The 18,436-nt window shown below is 46.6% G+C and overlaps 1 protein-coding gene and 5 non-coding genes across 6 annotated transcripts in view; all 6 read right to left on the bottom strand.

Annotated features, from left to right (window-relative positions):
- LOC140460300 (uncharacterized) overlaps nt 1–18,436 on the bottom strand; it is a 749,266-nt gene that overhangs the window by 463,454 nt on the left and 267,376 nt on the right. The window lies entirely within an intron of this gene.
- trnan-guu (transfer RNA asparagine (anticodon GUU)) lies at nt 1,978–2,051 on the bottom strand. Its single transcript has one exon. It is a non-coding gene; the product is annotated as a tRNA-Asn (tRNA).
- On the bottom strand, nt 5,338–5,411 carry trnan-guu (transfer RNA asparagine (anticodon GUU)). Its single transcript has one exon. It is a non-coding gene; the product is annotated as a tRNA-Asn (tRNA).
- On the bottom strand, nt 8,698–8,771 carry trnan-guu (transfer RNA asparagine (anticodon GUU)). The gene has a single exon. It is a non-coding gene; the product is annotated as a tRNA-Asn (tRNA).
- trnan-guu (transfer RNA asparagine (anticodon GUU)) lies at nt 12,058–12,131 on the bottom strand. The gene has a single exon. It is a non-coding gene; the product is annotated as a tRNA-Asn (tRNA).
- Nucleotides 15,417–15,490, bottom strand: trnan-guu (transfer RNA asparagine (anticodon GUU)). Its single transcript has one exon. It is a non-coding gene; the product is annotated as a tRNA-Asn (tRNA).

The following is an 18,436-nucleotide window of genomic DNA, read 5'->3' as shown; positions in this document are numbered from 1 at the left end:
TAATAATCAGGGCCGAAAATAAGGAGCCACTTCAAGAAATTTGGGGTTCATTCAGCAAAGCTAATGTATGACTGTTCACAGAAAATTGTGATGAAAGTCTCTCGAGTTATTTTGATGAGAAGTGTTGATGATGCTAATACAATCGATAGGATGAACGTAGATTGGTAAATGTATTTGGTGACAGTTCTGTTCTAGCCCTGTGAGCGAAACCTGGATCTGAAGGAGTAGAAGGGACATTAACAACATCGATCTGAAATTGGACACGTGACAAGGAACAGAGCCATCATGAACAGTTGGCTTTTGAACTGGAGAAGGTTTCTCGTGAAATTCGCTTGAGGCTTGAGGTATGCAAGGTCAAGATAATTTAGGTAAAACACGGAAACGCTATCCTCATTAGCAGACAGTGAAAGGATTACAAGACACAAATTAAACATTTTCGACAAGTGATACAGGGGACTGGGAAGATAAGTATTATAAACTGTGAACAGCAAAGTTCTGGAGCACAACACATACATTCAAAGACCGAAAACATCCAGGGCCTGATTAATCAGATTGCATTGTAGTGCATGTTTGCAAAACATCCACTTGCAATGTCCTACAAAAGAGTGACAAAACCCATCCCTGTCAGCCCAGGATAGAAAATCCGAAGGGATGAACGTTTGCTGATTTTCTGAAGATTCACAGAGCTTGGACTGGGTTTTGGTGATTGTTTCTTTTCCACTCCCAGGAGCCGCAGTGTTTGAGGCGTTGAGTTGGGGAGAATAAAATGTGCCCGTGAGCAGCATGTGGGGCTATTTCAGCTTCCCCTCATATGACTGCGCTGTGAGTTGACTCAGATGTTCTCAGGGACATTTACTGACGCGAGACAGTGAAAGGATTCTCATTCCCGCAGATCGGGAATTCAAACCGTATGCCGGCTACAGGACAATGAGAAAGATTAATTGGGGTGTGTGAAGAAGCTGTGAGCTGCATTTCAAACAGGGAGGTGGAGTCAGATGCATCATCCATTGGCCCCGGCCCTGTGCGTATCTCACGCCACCATGCTGCAGAGTTCTGACGTTAGCACGGACATGCGCAGCAATGGGTTCATTCACAAGGCGAACAACCAAAGATAATCACCGTCACTGATTCCCTTCCACAGGCCCAACTTGGTGAAGCAGTATCTTTCACTGGCAAAGGAAACACCCTTGTCCTCAGGTGCCTGCTTCATTTCGATCACGATTTCAAGCACCTCACTCTTCTAGTCTCATTTCCAAACACTTTGCTCATAGCCTCAAAAGAAGCTCTGCGGGTATCTGCTTGTTCCACCCGAACAGGCAGTGGGTTGCAGATTCCCACCAGTCCCAATTTGAGTGAAATATTTTTCCCCCTCCACTGATTTGAATCTTAAAGAAGAAGCCGGGGAGCAAGCTCCCTTTCTTTTCGACGACATTTCTCATTTTGTACTCGGCAGGGTTCACACCTGCGAGGGGAAACCGCAATGGATTTCATGTACATCGCATTAACCACTCGGCCCACGAATACAGAACCACACTGACAGCTTGACTTCCCAGGCCTGTCTGCCTATGGAGCTGAGAAAGAGTGAATCATCGCAGAGTTTGTTTGAATCCAATCACTTCACAGTGATTCGAAAGGGTTAAATATCGGCACATGGTGTTTGCAGATATTTCGGTGTTTCACCCCAAAAGATGAAATGAACTTTCAGTTAGAAATTGCAGGAGGAACTCAGCAGGTCAGGCAACATCTGTGGAAAGAGAATCAGAGGCAACATTTCAAAATTGTGTTTTCACCGACAGGTACTGTCAAACCTGCCTAGTTTCTCTTTTGGTCTCGTCTTCTCAGCAAACGCAGTCCCTTCCGTTAGACATCAATTCAATTCAGAAACCCCTTTGTGGAGAAGATTTCCGTTGGGGGAAAATTTTCCTGACGCCATTAAAAGCGCACAGCTTCGAAGCCAAAGAAGGGCAGCGAACACACCGCCCCTGGGTGGGCTCGAACCACCAACCTTTCGGTTAACAGCCGAACGCGCTGACCAATTGCGCCACAGAGACAGGCGCTGACTTGGGCTGCACCATCGCCTGGTGATTTTATACTTCAGCCTCCCCGCCGAGAATTACAATTGTCGTCTATCAGTTTTACTTTTCCATAATCAAGCCTGGGAGATCTCTTGTGGAGATACCGGGGACAGTCTGCAGACACATCCATGTCACGAGGAACTAGCTTTCTTACTCCGGGGCCGTCGCCCTTCCAGCCTTTCAGTGTTTTGCCTGTTCCCGAGTTCTCTCGTTGGCTCGCAGGGGAGAAGGGGTTTGAATTCATGATGTGCAGGAACGACAATTCTTTCATTGTCTCAGATCAGTTCATGTGCCAAGAACATCAGAGTCAACCTCCCGGCCTCGTCAACAAGGGGACGGTGTCTGGACTGTCTCTGCTCAATCGGACCGGTCATCTTTCATTCTCCTCGAAATCCGCTTCGCAAAGTGTTTCTAAAGGTTCACAAAGCTGGAGACTGGGATTTCTGTGTTGCTTCATGAACATTTGAACATTTTTCCATTTCCTAACTGACAATATTTTGCCAAAATCTCTTCCAATTGTACGCCTTGCCTCATGTCCAGGGATGAGGAATTTCCATTTTGGGGAGACATTCCCAAGGTGGAGAATGTTCGCTTTGGAGCAAAGAAGGAAAACTGGAGATTTCCTGGGGCTGTTGGTCACGATGGAGGAAGAAGCGGTGGGAATGGGCAGTTTAATGATCAGAAGAACCAATTGCCACTGACCAGAGTCAGTTACCAGAGGACAGGGATTGAAGTTCTTGAATGAAAAGCAGCACTTGTGCCTAATAAACACAGAGAATACTGCAGAAAGCCAACGGGTCGAGCAGCATCTGTGGAAAGGGAAACAGAGCTGACGTTGTGAGTCTGGTACGTTGTTTGTTCAGAACCCGAGTTTCCTGCATGGCAATCAATTCCCAGACATGAGAAAACGGGTCTTTATTGAGACGGGTTTTGTGAAGTTTGAGCGATAATGCAACCAACAGGAAGTCATTTAAAATCGCCAGCGAAGAAATCATAGCCAGCAGGTTACCACCCTGGGCGGGGAGCCCCAAAGGATCTCTACGCCAACACCTTAAGTGTTCGGCCACAACTACACGCCCAAAGTTGTGGTCTAAACTTTCTCATGGAATAGTTCTAACAGGAAAGGTGAGTATTGGGATTGTCCTGTCCGCGCCATAGCCCCAACGGTTCCTGTTGCCCTGGATTTGATCAGGACAGAGGAGGCTGATGGGAGATCGAATTGAACTACACACATTGATGAGAGATAGAGCGGCTGGGAAGGATCCATTCCCATGTGTAGAGAGATTAATAATCAGGGCCGAAAATAAGGAGCCACTTCAAGAAATTTGGGGTTCATTCAGCAAAGCTAATGTATGACTGTTCACAGAAAATTGTGATGAAAGTCTCTCGAGTTATTTTGATGAGAAGTGTTGATGATGCTAATACAATCGATAGGATGAACGTAGATTGGTAAATGTATTTGGTGACAGTTCTGTTCTAGCCCTGTGAGCGAAACCTGGATCTGAAGGAGTAGAAGGGACATTAACAACATCGATCTGAAATTGGACACGTGACAAGGAACAGAGCCATCATGAACAGTTGGCTTTTGAACTGGAGAAGGTTTCTCGTGAAATTCGCTTGAGGCTTGAGGTATGCAAGGTCAAGATAATTTAGGTAAAACACGGAAACGCTATCCTCATTAGTAGACAGTGAAAGGATTACAAGACACAAATTAAACATTTTCGACAAGTGATACAGGGGACTGGGAAGATAAGTATTATAAACTGTGAACAGCAAAGTTCTGGAGCACAACACATACATTCAAAGACCGAAAACATCCAGGGCCTGATTAATCAGATTGCATTGTAGTGCATGTTTGCAAAACATCCACTTGCAATGTCCTACAAAAGAGTGACAAAACCCATCCCTGTCAGCCCAGGATAGAAAATCCGAAGGGATGAACGTTTGCTGATTTTCTGAAGATTCACAGAGCTTGGACTGGGTTTTGGTGATTGTTTCTTTTCCACTCCCAGGAGCCGCAGTGTTTGAGGCGTTGAGTTGGGGAGAATAAAATGTGCCCGTGAGCAGCATGTGGGGCTATTTCAGCTTCCCCTCATATGACTGCGCTGTGAGTTGACTCAGATGTTCTCAGGGACATTTACTGACGCGAGACAGTGAAAGGATTCTCATTCCCGCAGATCGGGAATTCAAACCGTATGCCGGCTACAGGACAATGAGAAAGATTAATTGGGGTGTGTGAAGAAGCTGTGAGCTGCATTTCAAACAGGGAGGTGGAGTCAGATGCATCATCCATTGGCCCCGGCCCTGTGCGTATCTCACGCCACCATGCTGCAGAGTTCTGACGTTAGCACGGACATGCGCAGCAATGGGTTCATTCACAAGGCGAACAACCAAAGATAATCACCGTCACTGATTCCCTTCCACAGGCCCAACTTGGTGAAGCAGTATCTTTCACTGGCAAAGGAAACACCCTTGTCCTCAGGTGCCTGCTTCATTTCGATCACGATTTCAAGCACCTCACTCTTCTAGTCTCATTTCCAAACACTTTGCTCATAGCCTCAAAAGAAGCTCTGCGGGTATCTGCTTGTTCCACCCGAACAGGCAGTGGGTTGCAGATTCCCACCAGTCCCAATTTGAGTGAAATATTTTTCCCCCTCCACTGATTTGAATCTTAAAGAAGAAGCCGGGGAGCAAGCTCCCTTTCTTTTCGACGACATTTCTCATTTTGTACTCGGCAGGGTTCACACCTGCGAGGGGAAACCGCAATGGATTTCATGTACATCGCATTAACCACTCGGCCCACGAATACAGAACCACACTGACAGCTTGACTTCCCAGGCCTGTCTGCCTATGGAGCTGAGAAAGAGTGAATCATCGCAGAGTTTGTTTGAATCCAATCACTTCACAGTGATTCGAAAGGGTTAAATATCGGCACATGGTGTTTGCAGATATTTCGGTGTTTCACCCCAAAAGATGAAATGAACTTTCAGTTAGAAATTGCAGGAGGAACTCAGCAGGTCAGGCAACATCTGTGGAAAGAGAATCAGAGGCAACATTTCAAAATTGTGTTTTCACCGACAGGTACTGTCAAACCTGCCTAGTTTCTCTTTTGGTCTCGTCTTCTCAGCAAACGCAGTCCCTTCCGTTAGACATCAATTCAATTCAGAAACCCCTTTGTGGAGAAGATTTCCGTTGGGGGAAAATTTTCCTGACGCCATTAAAAGCGCACAGCTTCGAAGCCAAAGAAGGGCAGCGAACACACCGCCCCTGGGTGGGCTCGAACCACCAACCTTTCGGTTAACAGCCGAACGCGCTGACCAATTGCGCCACAGAGACAGGCGCTGACTTGGGCTGCACCATCGCCTGGTGATTTTATACTTCAGCCTCCCCGCCGAGAATTACAATTGTCGTCTATCAGTTTTACTTTTCCATAATCAAGCCTGGGAGATCTCTTGTGGAGATACCGGGGACAGTCTGCAGACACATCCATGTCACGAGGAACTAGCTTTCTTACTCCGGGGCCGTCGCCCTTCCAGCCTTTCAGTGTTTTGCCTGTTCCCGAGTTCTCTCGTTGGCTCGCAGGGGAGAAGGGGTTTGAATTCATGATGTGCAGGAACGACAATTCTTTCATTGTCTCAGATCAGTTCATGTGCCAAGAACATCAGAGTCAACCTCCCGGCCTCGTCAACAAGGGGACGGTGTCTGGACTGTCTCTGCTCAATCGGACCGGTCATCTTTCATTCTCCTCGAAATCCGCTTCGCAAAGTGTTTCTAAAGGTTCACAAAGCTGGAGACTGGGATTTCTGTGTTGCTTCATGAACATTTGAACATTTTTCCATTTCCTAACTGACAATATTTTGCCAAAATCTCTTCCAATTGTACGCCTTGCCTCATGTCCAGGGATGAGGAATTTCCATTTTGGGGAGACATTCCCAAGGTGGAGAATGTTCGCTTTGGAGCAAAGAAGGAAAACTGGAGATTTCCTGGGGCTGTTGGTCACGATGGAGGAAGAAGCGGTGGGAATGGGCAGTTTAATGATCAGAAGAACCAATTGCCACTGACCAGAGTCAGTTACCAGAGGACAGGGATTGAAGTTCTTGAATGAAAAGCAGCACTTGTGCCTAATAAACACAGAGAATACTGCAGAAAGCCAACGGGTCGAGCAGCATCTGTGGAAAGGGAAACAGAGCTGACGTTGTGAGTCTGGTACGTTGTTTGTTCAGAACCCGAGTTTCCTGCATGGCAATCAATTCCCAGACATGAGAAAACGGGTCTTTATTGAGACGGGTTTTGTGAAGTTTGAGCGATAATGCAACCAACAGGAAGTCATTTAAAATCGCCAGCGAAGAAATCATAGCCAGCAGGTTACCACCCTGGGCGGGGAGCCCCAAAGGATCTCTACGCCAACACCTTAAGTGTTCGGCCACAACTACACGCCCAAAGTTGTGGTCTAAACTTTCTCATGGAATAGTTCTAACAGGAAAGGTGAGTATTGGGATTGTCCTGTCCGCGCCATAGCCCCAACGGTTCCTGTTGCCCTGGATTTGATCAGGACAGAGGAGGCTGATGGGAGATCGAATTGAACTACACACATTGATGAGAGATAGAGCGGCTGGGAAGGATCCATTCCCATGCGTAGAGAGATTAATAATCAGGGCCGAAAATAAGGAGCCACTTCAAGAAATTTGGGGTTCATTCAGCAAAGCTAATGTATGACTGTTCACAGAAAATTGTGATGAAAGTCTCTCGAGTTATTTTGATGAAAAGTGTTGATGATGCTAATACAATCGATAGGATGAACGTAGATTGGTAAATGTATTTGGTGACAGTTCTGTTCTAGCCCTGTGAGCGAAACCTGGATCTGAAGGAGTAGAAGGGACATTAACAACATCGATCTGAAATTGGACACGTGACAAGGAACAGAGCCATCATGAACAGTTGGCTTTTGAACTGGAGAAGGTTTCTCGTGAAATTCGCTTGAGGCTTGAGGTATGCAAGGTCAAGATAATTTAGGTAAAACACGGAAACGCTATCCTCATTAGCAGACAGTGAAAGGATTACAAGACACAAATTAAACATTTTCGACAAGTGATACAGGGGACTGGGAAGATAAGTATTATAAACTGTGAACAGCAAAGTTCTGGAGCACAACACATACATTCAAAGACCGAAAACATCCAGGTCCTGATTAATCAGATTGCATTGTAGTGCATGTTTGCAAAACATCCACTTGCAATGTCCTACAAAAGAGTGACAAAACCCATCCCTGTCAGCCCAGGATAGAAAATCCGAAGGGATGAACGTTTGCTGATTTTCTGAAGATTCACAGAGCTTGGACTGGGTTTTGGTGATTGTTTCTTTTCCACTCCCAGGAGCCGCAGTGTTTGAGGCGTTGAGTTGGGGAGAATAAAATGTGCCCGTGAGCAGCATGTGGGGCTATTTCAGCTTCCCCTCATATGACTGCGCTGTGAGTTGACTCAGATGTTCTCAGGGACATTTACTGACGCGAGACAGTGAAAGGATTCTCATTCCCGCAGATCGGGAATTCAAACCGTATGCCGGCTACAGGACAATGAGAAAGATTAATTGGGGTGTGTGAAGAAGCTGTGAGCTGCATTTCAAACAGGGAGGTGGAGTCAGATGCATCATCCATTGGCCCCGGCCCTGTGCGTATCTCACGCCACCATGCTGCAGAGTTCTGACGTTAGCACGGACATGCGCAGCAATGGGTTCATTCACAAGGCGAACAACCAAAGATAATCACCGTCACTGATTCCCTTCCACAGGCCCAACTTGGTGAAGCAGTATCTTTCACTGGCAAAAGAAACACCCTTGTCCTCAGGTGCCTGCTTCATTTCGATCACGATTTCAAGCACCTCACTGTTCTAGTCTCATTTCCAAACACTTTGCTCAGAGCCTCAAAAGAAGCTCTGCGGGTATCTGCTTGTTCCACCCGAACAGGCAGTGGGTTGCAGATTCCCACCAGTCCCAATTTGAGTGAAATATTTTTCCCCCTCCACTGATTTGAATCTTAAAGAAGAAGCCGGGGAGCAAGCTCCCTTTCTTTTCGACGACATTTCTCATTTTGTACTCGGCAGGGTTCACACCTGCGAGGGGAAACCGCAATGGATTTCATGTACATCGCATTAACCACTCGGCCCACGAATACAGAACCACACTGACAGCTTGACTTCCCAGGCCTGTCTGCCTATGGAGCTGAGAAAGAGTGAATCATCGCAGAGTTTGTTTGAATCCAATCACTTCACAGTGATTCGAAAGGGTTAAATATCGGCACATGGTGTTTGCAGATATTTCGGTGTTTCACCCCAAAAGATGAAATGAACTTTCAGTTAGAAATTGCAGGAGGAACTCAGCAGGTCAGGCAACATCTGTGGAAAGAGAATCAGAGGCAACATTTCAAAATTGTGTTTTCACCGACAGGTACTGTCAAACCTGCCTAGTTTCTCTTTTGGTCTCGTCTTCTCAGCAAACGCAGTCCCTTCCGTTAGACATCAATTCAATTCAGAAACCCCTTTGTGGAGAAGATTTCCGTTGGGGGAAAATTTTCCTGACGCCATTAAAAGCGCACAGCTTCGAAGCCAAAGAAGGGCAGCGAACACACCGCCCCTGGGTGGGCTCGAACCACCAACCTTTCGGTTAACAGCCGAACGCGCTGACCAATTGCGCCACAGAGACAGGCGCTGACTTGGGCTGCACCATCGCCTGGTGATTTTATACTTCAGCCTCCCCGCCGAGAATTACAATTGTCGTCTATCAGTTTTACTTTTCCATAATCAAGCCTGGGAGATCTCTTGTGGAGATACCGGGGACAGTCTGCAGACACATCCATGTCACGAGGAACTAGCTTTCTTACTCCGGGGCCGTCGCCCTTCCAGCCTTTCAGTGTTTTGCCTGTTCCCGAGTTCTCTCGTTGGCTCGCAGGGGAGAAGGGGTTTGAATTCATGATGTGCAGGAACGACAATTCTTTCATTGTCTCAGATCAGTTCATGTGCCAAGAACATCAGAGTCAACCTCCCGGCCTCGTCAACAAGGGGACGGTGTCTGGACTGTCTCTGCTCAATCGGACCGGTCATCTTTCATTCTCCTCGAAATCCGCTTCGCAAAGTGTTTCTAAAGGTTCACAAAGCTGGAGACTGGGATTTCTGTGTTGCTTCATGAACATTTGAACATTTTTCCATTTCCTAACTGACAATATTTTGCCAAAATCTCTTCCAATTGTACGCCTTGCCTCATGTCCAGGGATGAGGAATTTCCATTTTGGGGAGACATTCCCAAGATGGAGAATGTTCGCTTTGGAGCAAAGAAGGAAAACTGGAGATTTCCTGGGGCTGTTGGTCACGATGGAGGAAGAAGCGGTGGGAATGGGCAGTTTAATGATCAGAAGAACCAATTGCCACTGACCAGAGTCAGTTACCAGAGGACAGGGATTGAAGTTCTTGAATGAAAAGCAGCACTTGTGCCTAATAAACACAGAGAATACTGCAGAAAGCCAACGGGTCGAGCAGCATCTGTGGAAAGGGAAACAGAGCTGACGTTGTGAGTCTGGTACGTTGTTTGTTCAGAACCCGAGTTTCCTGCATGGCAATCAATTCCCAGACATGAGAAAACGGGTCTTTATTGAGACGGGTTTTGTGAAGTTTGAGCGATAATGCAACCAACAGGAAGTCATTTAAAATCGCCAGCGAAGAAATCATAGCCAGCAGGTTACCACCCTGGGCGGGGAGCCCCAAAGGATCTCTACGCCAACACCTTAAGTGTTCGGCCACAACTACACGCCCAAAGTTGTGGTCTAAACTTTCTCATGGAATAGTTCTAACAGGAAAGGTGAGTATTGGCATTGTCCTGTCCGCGCCATAGCCCCAACGGTTCCTGTTGCCCTGGATTTGATCAGGACAGAGGAGGCTGATGGGAGATCGAATTGAACTACACACATTGATGAGAGATAGAGCGGCTGGGAAGGATCCATTCCCATGCGTAGAGAGATTAATAATCAGGGCCGAAAATAAGGAGCCACTTCAAGAAATTTGGGGTTCATTCAGCAAAGCTAATGTATGACTGTTCACAGAAAATTGTGATGAAAGTCTCTCGAGTTATTTTGATGAGAAGTGTTGATGATGCTAATACAATCGATAGGATGAACGTAGATTGGTAAATGTATTTGGTGACAGTTCTGTTCTAGCCCTGTGAGCGAAACCTGGATCTGAAGGAGTAGAAGGGACATTAACAACATCGATCTGAAATTGGACACGTGACAAGGAACAGAGCCATCATGAACAGTTGGCTTTTGAACTGGAGAAGGTTTCTCGTGAAATTCGCTTGAGGCTTGAGGTATGCAAGGTCAAGATAATTTAGGTAAAACACGGAAACGCTATCCTCATTAGCAGACAGTGAAAGGATTACAAGACACAAATTAAACATTTTCGACAAGTGATACAGGGGACTGGGAAGATAAGTATTATAAACTGTGAACAGCAAAGTTCTGGAGCACAACACATACATTCAAAGACCGAAAACATCCAGGTCCTGATTAATCAGATTGCATTGTAGTGCATGTTTGCAAAACATCCACTTGCAATGTCCTAGAAAAGAGTGACAAAACCCATCCCTGTCAGCCCAGGATAGAAAATCCGAAGGGATGAACGTTTGCTGATTTTCTGAAGATTCACAGAGCTTGGACTGGGTTTTGGTGATTGTTTCTTTTCCACTCCCAGGAGCCGCAGTGTTTGAGGCGTTGAGTTGGGGAGAATAAAATGTGCCCGTGAGCAGCATGTGGGGCTATTTCAGCTTCCCCTCATATGACTGCGCTGTGAGTTGACTCAGATGTTCTCAGGGACATTTACTGACGCGAGACAGTGAAAGGATTCTCATTCCCGCAGATCGGGAATTCAAACCGTATGCCGGCTACAGGACAATGAGAAAGATTAATTGGGGTGTGTGAAGAAGCTGTGAGCTGCATTTCAAACAGGGAGGTGGAGTCAGATGCATCATCCATTGGCCCCGGCCCCGTGCGTATCTCACGCCACCATGCTGCAGAGTTCTGACGTTAGCACGGACATGCGCAGCAATGGGTTCATTCACAAGGCGAACAACCAAAGATAATCACCGTCACTGATTCCCTTCCACAGGCCCAACTTGGTGAAGCAGTATCTTTCACTGGCAAAGGAAACACCCTTGTCCTCAGGTGCCTGCTTCATTTCGATCACGATTTCAAGCACCTCACTCTTCTAGTCTCATTTCCAAACACTTTGCTCATAGCCTCAAAAGAAGCTCTGAGGGTATCTGCTTGTTCCACCCGAACAGGCAGTGGGTTGCAGATTCCCACCAGTCCCAATTTGAGTGAAATATTTTTCCCCCTCCACTGATTTGAATCTTAAAGAAGAAGCCGGGGAGCAAGCTCCCTTTCTTTTCGACGACATTTCTCATTTTGTACTCGGCAGGGTTCACACCTGCGAGGGGAAACCGCAATGGATTTCATGTACATCGCATTAACCACTCGGCCCACGAATACAGAACCACACTGACAGCTTGACTTCCCAGGCCTGTCTGCCTATGGAGCTGAGAAAGAGTGAATCATCGCAGAGTTTGTTTGAATCCAATCACTTCACAGTGATTCGAAAGGGTTAAATATCGGCACATGGTGTTTGCAGATATTTCGGTGTTTCACCCCAAAAGATGAAATGAACTTTCAGTTAGAAATTGCAGGAGGAACTCAGCAGGTCAGGCAACATCTGTGGAAAGAGAATCAGAGGCAACATTTCAAAATTGTGTTTTCACCGACAGGTACTGTCAAACCTGCCTAGTTTCTCTTTTGGTCTCGTCTTCTCAGCAAACGCAGTCCCTTCCGTTAGACATCAATTCAATTCAGAAACCCCTTTGTGGAGAAGATTTCCGTTGGGGGAAAATTTTCCTGACGCCATTAAAAGCGCACAGCTTCGAAGCCAAAGAAGGGCAGCGAACACACCGCCCCTGGGTGGGCTCGAACCACCAACCTTTCGGTTAACAGCCGAACGCGCTGACCAATTGCGCCACAGAGACAGGCGCTGACTTGGGCTGCACCATCGCCTGGTGATTTTATACTTCAGCCTCCCCGCCGAGAATTACAATTGTCGTCTATCAGTTTTACTTTTCCATAATCAAGCCTGGGAGATCTCTTGTGGAGATACCGGGGACAGTCTGCAGACACATCCATGTCACGAGGAACTAGCTTTCTTACTCCGGGGCCGTCGCCCTTCCAGCCTTTCAGTGTTTTGCCTGTTCCCGAGTTCTCTCGTTGGCTCGCAGGGGAGAAGGGGTTTGAATTCATGATGTGCAGGAACGACAATTCTTTCATTGTCTCAGATCAGTTCATGTGCCAAGAACATCAGAGTCAACCTCCCGGCCTCGTCAACAAGGGGACGGTGTCTGGACTGTCTCTGCTCAATCGGACCGGTCATCTTTCATTCTCCTCGAAATCCGCTTCGCAAAGTGTTTCTAAAGGTTCACAAAGCTGGAGACTGGGATTTCTGTGTTGCTTCATGAACATTTGAACATTTTTCCATTTCCTAACTGACAATATTTTGCCAAAATCTCTTCCAATTGTACGCCTTGCCTCATGTCCAGGGATGAGGAATTTCCATTTTGGGGAGACATTCCCAAGATGGAGAATGTTCGCTTTGGAGCAAAGAAGGAAAACTGGAGATTTCCTGGGGCTGTTGGTCACGATGGAGGAAGAAGCGGTGGGAATGGGCAGTTTAATGATCAGAAGAACCAATTGCCACTGACCAGAGTCAGTTACCAGAGGACAGGGATTGAAGTTCTTGAATGAAAAGCAGCACTTGTGCCTAATAAACACAGAGAATACTGCAGAAAGCCAACGGGTCGAGCAGCATCTGTGGAAAGGGAAACAGAGCTGACGTTGTGAGTCTGGTACGTTGTTTGTTCAGAACCCGAGTTTCCTGCATGGCAATCAATTCCCAGACATGAGAAAACGGGTCTTTATTGAGACGGGTTTTGTGAAGTTTGAGCGATAATGCAACCAACAGGAAGTCATTTAAAATCGCCAGCGAAGAAATCATAGCCAGCAGGTTACCACCCTGGGCGGGGAGCCCCAAAGGATCTCTACGCCAACACCTTAAGTGTTCGGCCACAACTACACGCCCAAAGTTGTGGTCTAAACTTTCTCATGGAATAGTTCTAACAGGAAAGGTGAGTATTGGGATTGTCCTGTCCGCGCCATAGCCCCAACGGTTCCTGTTGCCCTGGATTTGATCAGGACAGAGGAGGCTGATGGGAGATCGAATTGAACTACACACATTGATGAGAGATAGAGCGGCTGGGAAGGATCCATTCCCATGCGTAGAGAGATTAATAATCAGGGCCGAAAATAAGGAGCCACTTCAAGAAATTTGGGGTTCATTCAGCAAAGCTAATGTATGACTGTTCACAGAAAATTGTGATGAAAGTCTCTCGAGTTATTTTGATGAGAAGTGTTGATGATGCTAATACAATCGATAGGATGAACGTAGATTGGTAAATGTATTTGGTGACAGTTCTGTTCTAGCCCTGTGAGCGAAACCTGGATCTGAAGGAGTAGAAGGGACATTAACAACATCGATCTGAAATTGGACACGTGACAAGGAACAGAGCCATCATGAACAGTTGGCTTTTGAACTGGAGAAGGTTTCTCGTGAAATTCGCTTGAGGCTTGAGGTATGCAAGGTCAAGATAATGTAGGTAAAACACGGAAACGCTATCCTCATTAGCAGACAGTGAAAGGATTACAAGACACAAATTAAACATTTTCGACAAGTGATACAGGGGACTGGGAAGATAAGTATTATAAACTGTGAACAGCAAAGTTCTGGAGCACAACACATACATTCAAAGACCGAAAACATCCAGGTCCTGATTAATCAGATTGCATTGTAGTGCATGTTTGCAAAACATCCACTTGCAATGTCCTACAAAAGAGTGACAAAACCCATCCCTGTCAGCCCAGGATAGAAAATCCGAAGGGATGAACGTTTGCTGATTTTCTGAAGATTCACAGAACTTGGACTGGGTTTTGGTGATTGTTTCTTTTCCACTCCCAGGAGCCGCAGTGTTTGAGGCGTTGAGTTGGGGAGAATAAAATGTGCCCGTGAGCAGCATGTGGGGCTATTTCAGCTTCCCCTCATATGACTGCGCTGTGAGTTGACTCAGATGTTCTCAGGGACATTTACTGACGCGAGACAGTGAAAGGATTCTCATTCCCGCAGATCGGGAATTCAAACCGTATGCCGGCTACAGGACAATGAGAAAGATTAATTGGGGTGTGTGAAGAAGCTGTGAGCTGCATTTCAAACAGGGAGGTGGAGTCAGATGCATCATCCATTGGCCCCGCCCTGTGCGTATCTCACGCCACCATGCTGCAGAGTTCTGACGTTAGCACGGACATGCGCAGCAATGGGTTCATTCACAAGGCGAACAACCAAAGATAATCACCGTCACTGATTCCCTTCCACAGGCCCAACTTGGTGAAGCAGTATCTTTCACTGGCAAAGGAAACACCCTTGTCCTCAGGTGCCTGCTTCATTTCGATCACGATTTCAAGCACCTCACTCTTCTAGTCTCATTTCCAAACACTTTGCTCATAGCCTCAAAAGAAGCTCTGCGGGTATCTGCTTGTTCCACCCGAACAGGCAGTGGGTTGCAGATTCCCACCAGTCCCAATTTGAGTGAAATATTTTTCCCCCTCCACTGATTTGAATCTTAAAGAAGAAGCCGGGGAGCAAGCTCCCTTTCTTTTCGACGACATTTCTCATTTTGTACTCGGCAGGGTTCACACCTGCGAGGGGAAACCGCAATGGATTTCATGTACATCGCATTAACCACTCGGCCCACGAATACAGAACCACACTGACAGCTTGACTTCCCAGGCCTGTCTGCCTATGGAGCTGAGAAAGAGTGAATCATCGCAGAGTTTGTTTGAATCCAATCACTTCACAGTGATTCGAAAGGGTTAAATATCGGCACATGGTGTTTGCAGATATTTCGGTGTTTCACCCCAAAAGATGAAATGAACTTTCAGTTAGAAATTGCAGGAGGAACTCAGCAGGTCAGGCAACATCTGTGGAAAGAGAATCAGAGGCAACATTTCAAAATTGTGTTTTCACCGACAGGTACTGTCAAACCTGCCTAGTTTCTGTTTTGGTCTCGTCTTCTCAGCAAACGCAGTCCCTTCCGTTAGACATCAATTCAATTCAGAAACCCCTTTGTGGAGAAGATTTCCGTTGGGGGAAAATTTTCCTGACGCCATTAAAAGCGCACAGCTTCGAAGCCAAAGAAGGGCAGCGAACACACCGCCCCTGGGTGGGCTCGAACCACCAACCTTTCGGTTAACAGCCGAACGCGCTGACCAATTGCGCCACAGAGACAGGCGCTGACTTGGGCTGCACCATCGCCTGGTGATTTTATACTTCAGCCTCCCCGCCGAGAATTACAATTGTCGTCTATCAGTTTTACTTTTCCATAATCAAGCCTGGGAGATCTCTTGTGGAGATACCGGGGACAGTCTGCAGACACATCCATGTCACGAGGAACTAGCTTTCTTACTCCGGGGCCGTCGCCCTTCCAGCCTTTCAGTGTTTTGCCTGTTCCCGAGTTCTCTCGTTGGCTCGCAGGGGAGAAGGGGTTTGAATTCATGATGTGCAGGAACGACAATTCTTTCATTGTCTCAGATCAGTTCATGTGCCAAGAACATCAGAGTCAACCTCCCGGCCTCGTCAACAAGGGGACGGTGTCTGGACTGTCTCTGCTCAATCGGACCGGTCATCTTTCATTCTCCTCGAAATCCGCTTCGCAAAGTGTTTCTAAAGGTTCACAAAGCTGGAGACTGGGATTTCTGTGTTGCTTCATGAACATTTGAACATTTTTCCATTTCCTAACTGACAATATTTTGCCAAAATCTCTTCCAATTGTACGCCTTGCCTCATGTCCAGGGATGAGGAATTTCCATTTTGGGGAGACATTCCCAAGATGGAGAATGTTCGCTTTGGAGCAAAGAAGGAAAACTGGAGATTTCCTGGGGCTGTTGGTCACGATGGAGGAAGAAGCGTTGGGAATGGGCAGTTTAATGATCAGAAGAACCAATTGCCACTGACCAGAGTCAGTTACCAGAGGACAGGGATTGAAGTTCTTGAATGAAAAGCAGCACTTGTGCCTAATAAACACAGAGAATACTGCAGAAAGCCAACGGGTCGAGCAGCATCTGTGGAAAGGGAAACAGAGCTGACGTTGTGAGTCTGGTACGTTGTTTGTTCAGAACCCGAGTTTCCTGCATGGCAATCAATTCCCAGACATGAGAAAACGGGTCTTTATTGAGACGGGTTTTGTGAAGTTTGAGCGATAATGCAACCAACAGGAAGTCATTTAAAATCGCCAGCGAAGAAATCATAGCCAGCAGGTTACCACCCTGGGCGGGGAGCCCCAAAGGATCTCTACGCCAACACCTTAAGTGTTCGGCCACAACTACACGCCCAAAGTTGTGGTCTAAACTTTCTCATGGAATAGTTCTAACAGGAAAGGTGAGTATTGGGATTGTCCTGTCCGCGCCATAGCCCCAACGGTTCCTGTTGCCCTGGATTTGATCAGGACAGAGGAGGCTGATGGGAGATCGAATTGAACTACACACATTGATGAGAGATAGAGCGGCTGGGAAGGATCCATTCCCATGCGTAGAGAGATTAATAATCAGGGCCGAAAATAAGGAGCCACTTCAAGAAATTTGGGGTTCATTCAGCAAAGCTAATGTATGACTGTTCACAGAAAATTGTGATGAAAGTCTCTCGAGTTATTTTGATGAGAAGTGTTGATGATGCTAATACAATCGATAGGATGAACGTAGATTGGTAAATGTATTTGGTGACAGTTCTGTTCTAGCCCTGTGAGCGAAACCTGGATCTGAAGGAGTAGAAGGGACATTAACAACATCGATCTGAAATTGGACACGTGACAAGGAACAGAGCCATCATGAACAGTTGGCTTTTGAACTGGAGAAGGTTTCTCGTGAAATTCGCTTGAGGCTTGAGGTATGCAAGGTCAAGATAATTTAGGTAAAACACGGAAACGCTATCCTCATTAGCAGACAGTGAAAGGATTACAAGACACAAATTAAACATTTTCGACAAGTGATACAGGGGACTGGGAAGATAAGTATTATAAACTGTGAACAGCAAAGTTCTGGAGCACAACACATACATTCAAAGACCGAAAACATCCAGGTCCTGATTAATCAGATTGCATTGTAGTGCATGTTTGCAAAACATCCACTTGCAATGTCCTACAAAAGAGTGACAAAACCCATCCCTGTCAGCCCAGGATAGAAAATCCGAAGGGATGAACGTTTGCTGATTTTCTGAAGATTCACAGAGCTTGGACTGGGTTTTGGTGATTGTTTCTTTTCCACTCCCAGGAGCCGCAGTGTTTGAGGCGTTGAGTTGGGGAGAATAAAATGTGCCCGTGAGCAGCATGTGGGGCTATTTCAGCTTCCCCTCATATGACTGCGCTGTGAGTTGACTCAGATGTTCTCAGGGACATTTACTGACGCGAGACAGTGAAAGGATTCTCATTCCCGCAGATCGGGAATTCAAACCGTATGCCGGCTACAGGACAATGAGAAAGATTAATTGGGGTGTGTGAAGAAGCTGTGAGCTGCATTTCAAACAGGGAGGTGGAGTCAGATGCATCATCCATTGGCCCCGGCCCTGTGCGTATCTCACGCCACCATGCTGCAGAGTTCTGACGTTAGCACGGACATGCGCAGCAATGGGTTCATTCACAAGGCGAACAACCAAAGATAATCACCGTCACTGATTCCCTTCCACAGGCCCAACTTGGTGAAGCAGTATCTTTCACTGGCAAAGGAAACACCCTTGTCCTCAGGTGCCTGCTTCATTTCGATCACGATTTCAAGCACCTCACTGTTCTAGTCTCATTTCCAAACACTTTGCTCATAGCCTCAAAAGAAGCTCTGCGGGTATCTGCTTGTTCCACCCGAACAGGCAGTGGGTTGCAGATTCCCACCAGTCCCAATTTGAGTGAAATATTTTTCCCCCTCCACTGATTTGAATCTTAAAGAAGAAGCCGGGGAGCAAGCTCCCTTTCTTTTCGACGACATTTCTCATTTTGTACTCGGCAGGGTTCACACCTGCGAGGGGAAACCGCAATGGATTTCATGTACATCGCATTAACCACTCGGCCCACGAATACAGAACCACACTGACAGCTTGACTTCCCAGGCCTGTCTGCCTATGGAGCTGAGAAAGAGTGAATCATCGCAGAGTTTGTTTGAATCCAATCACTTCACAGTGATTCGAAAGGGT

Source organism: Chiloscyllium punctatum, chromosome 36 (genome assembly GCF_047496795.1).
Source record: "Chiloscyllium punctatum isolate Juve2018m chromosome 36, sChiPun1.3, whole genome shotgun sequence".
NCBI lineage: Eukaryota > Metazoa > Chordata > Chondrichthyes > Orectolobiformes > Hemiscylliidae > Chiloscyllium > Chiloscyllium punctatum.
The sequence above is the reverse complement of the archived record's forward strand: the minus strand, read 5'-3'. Positions and strand labels throughout refer to the sequence as shown.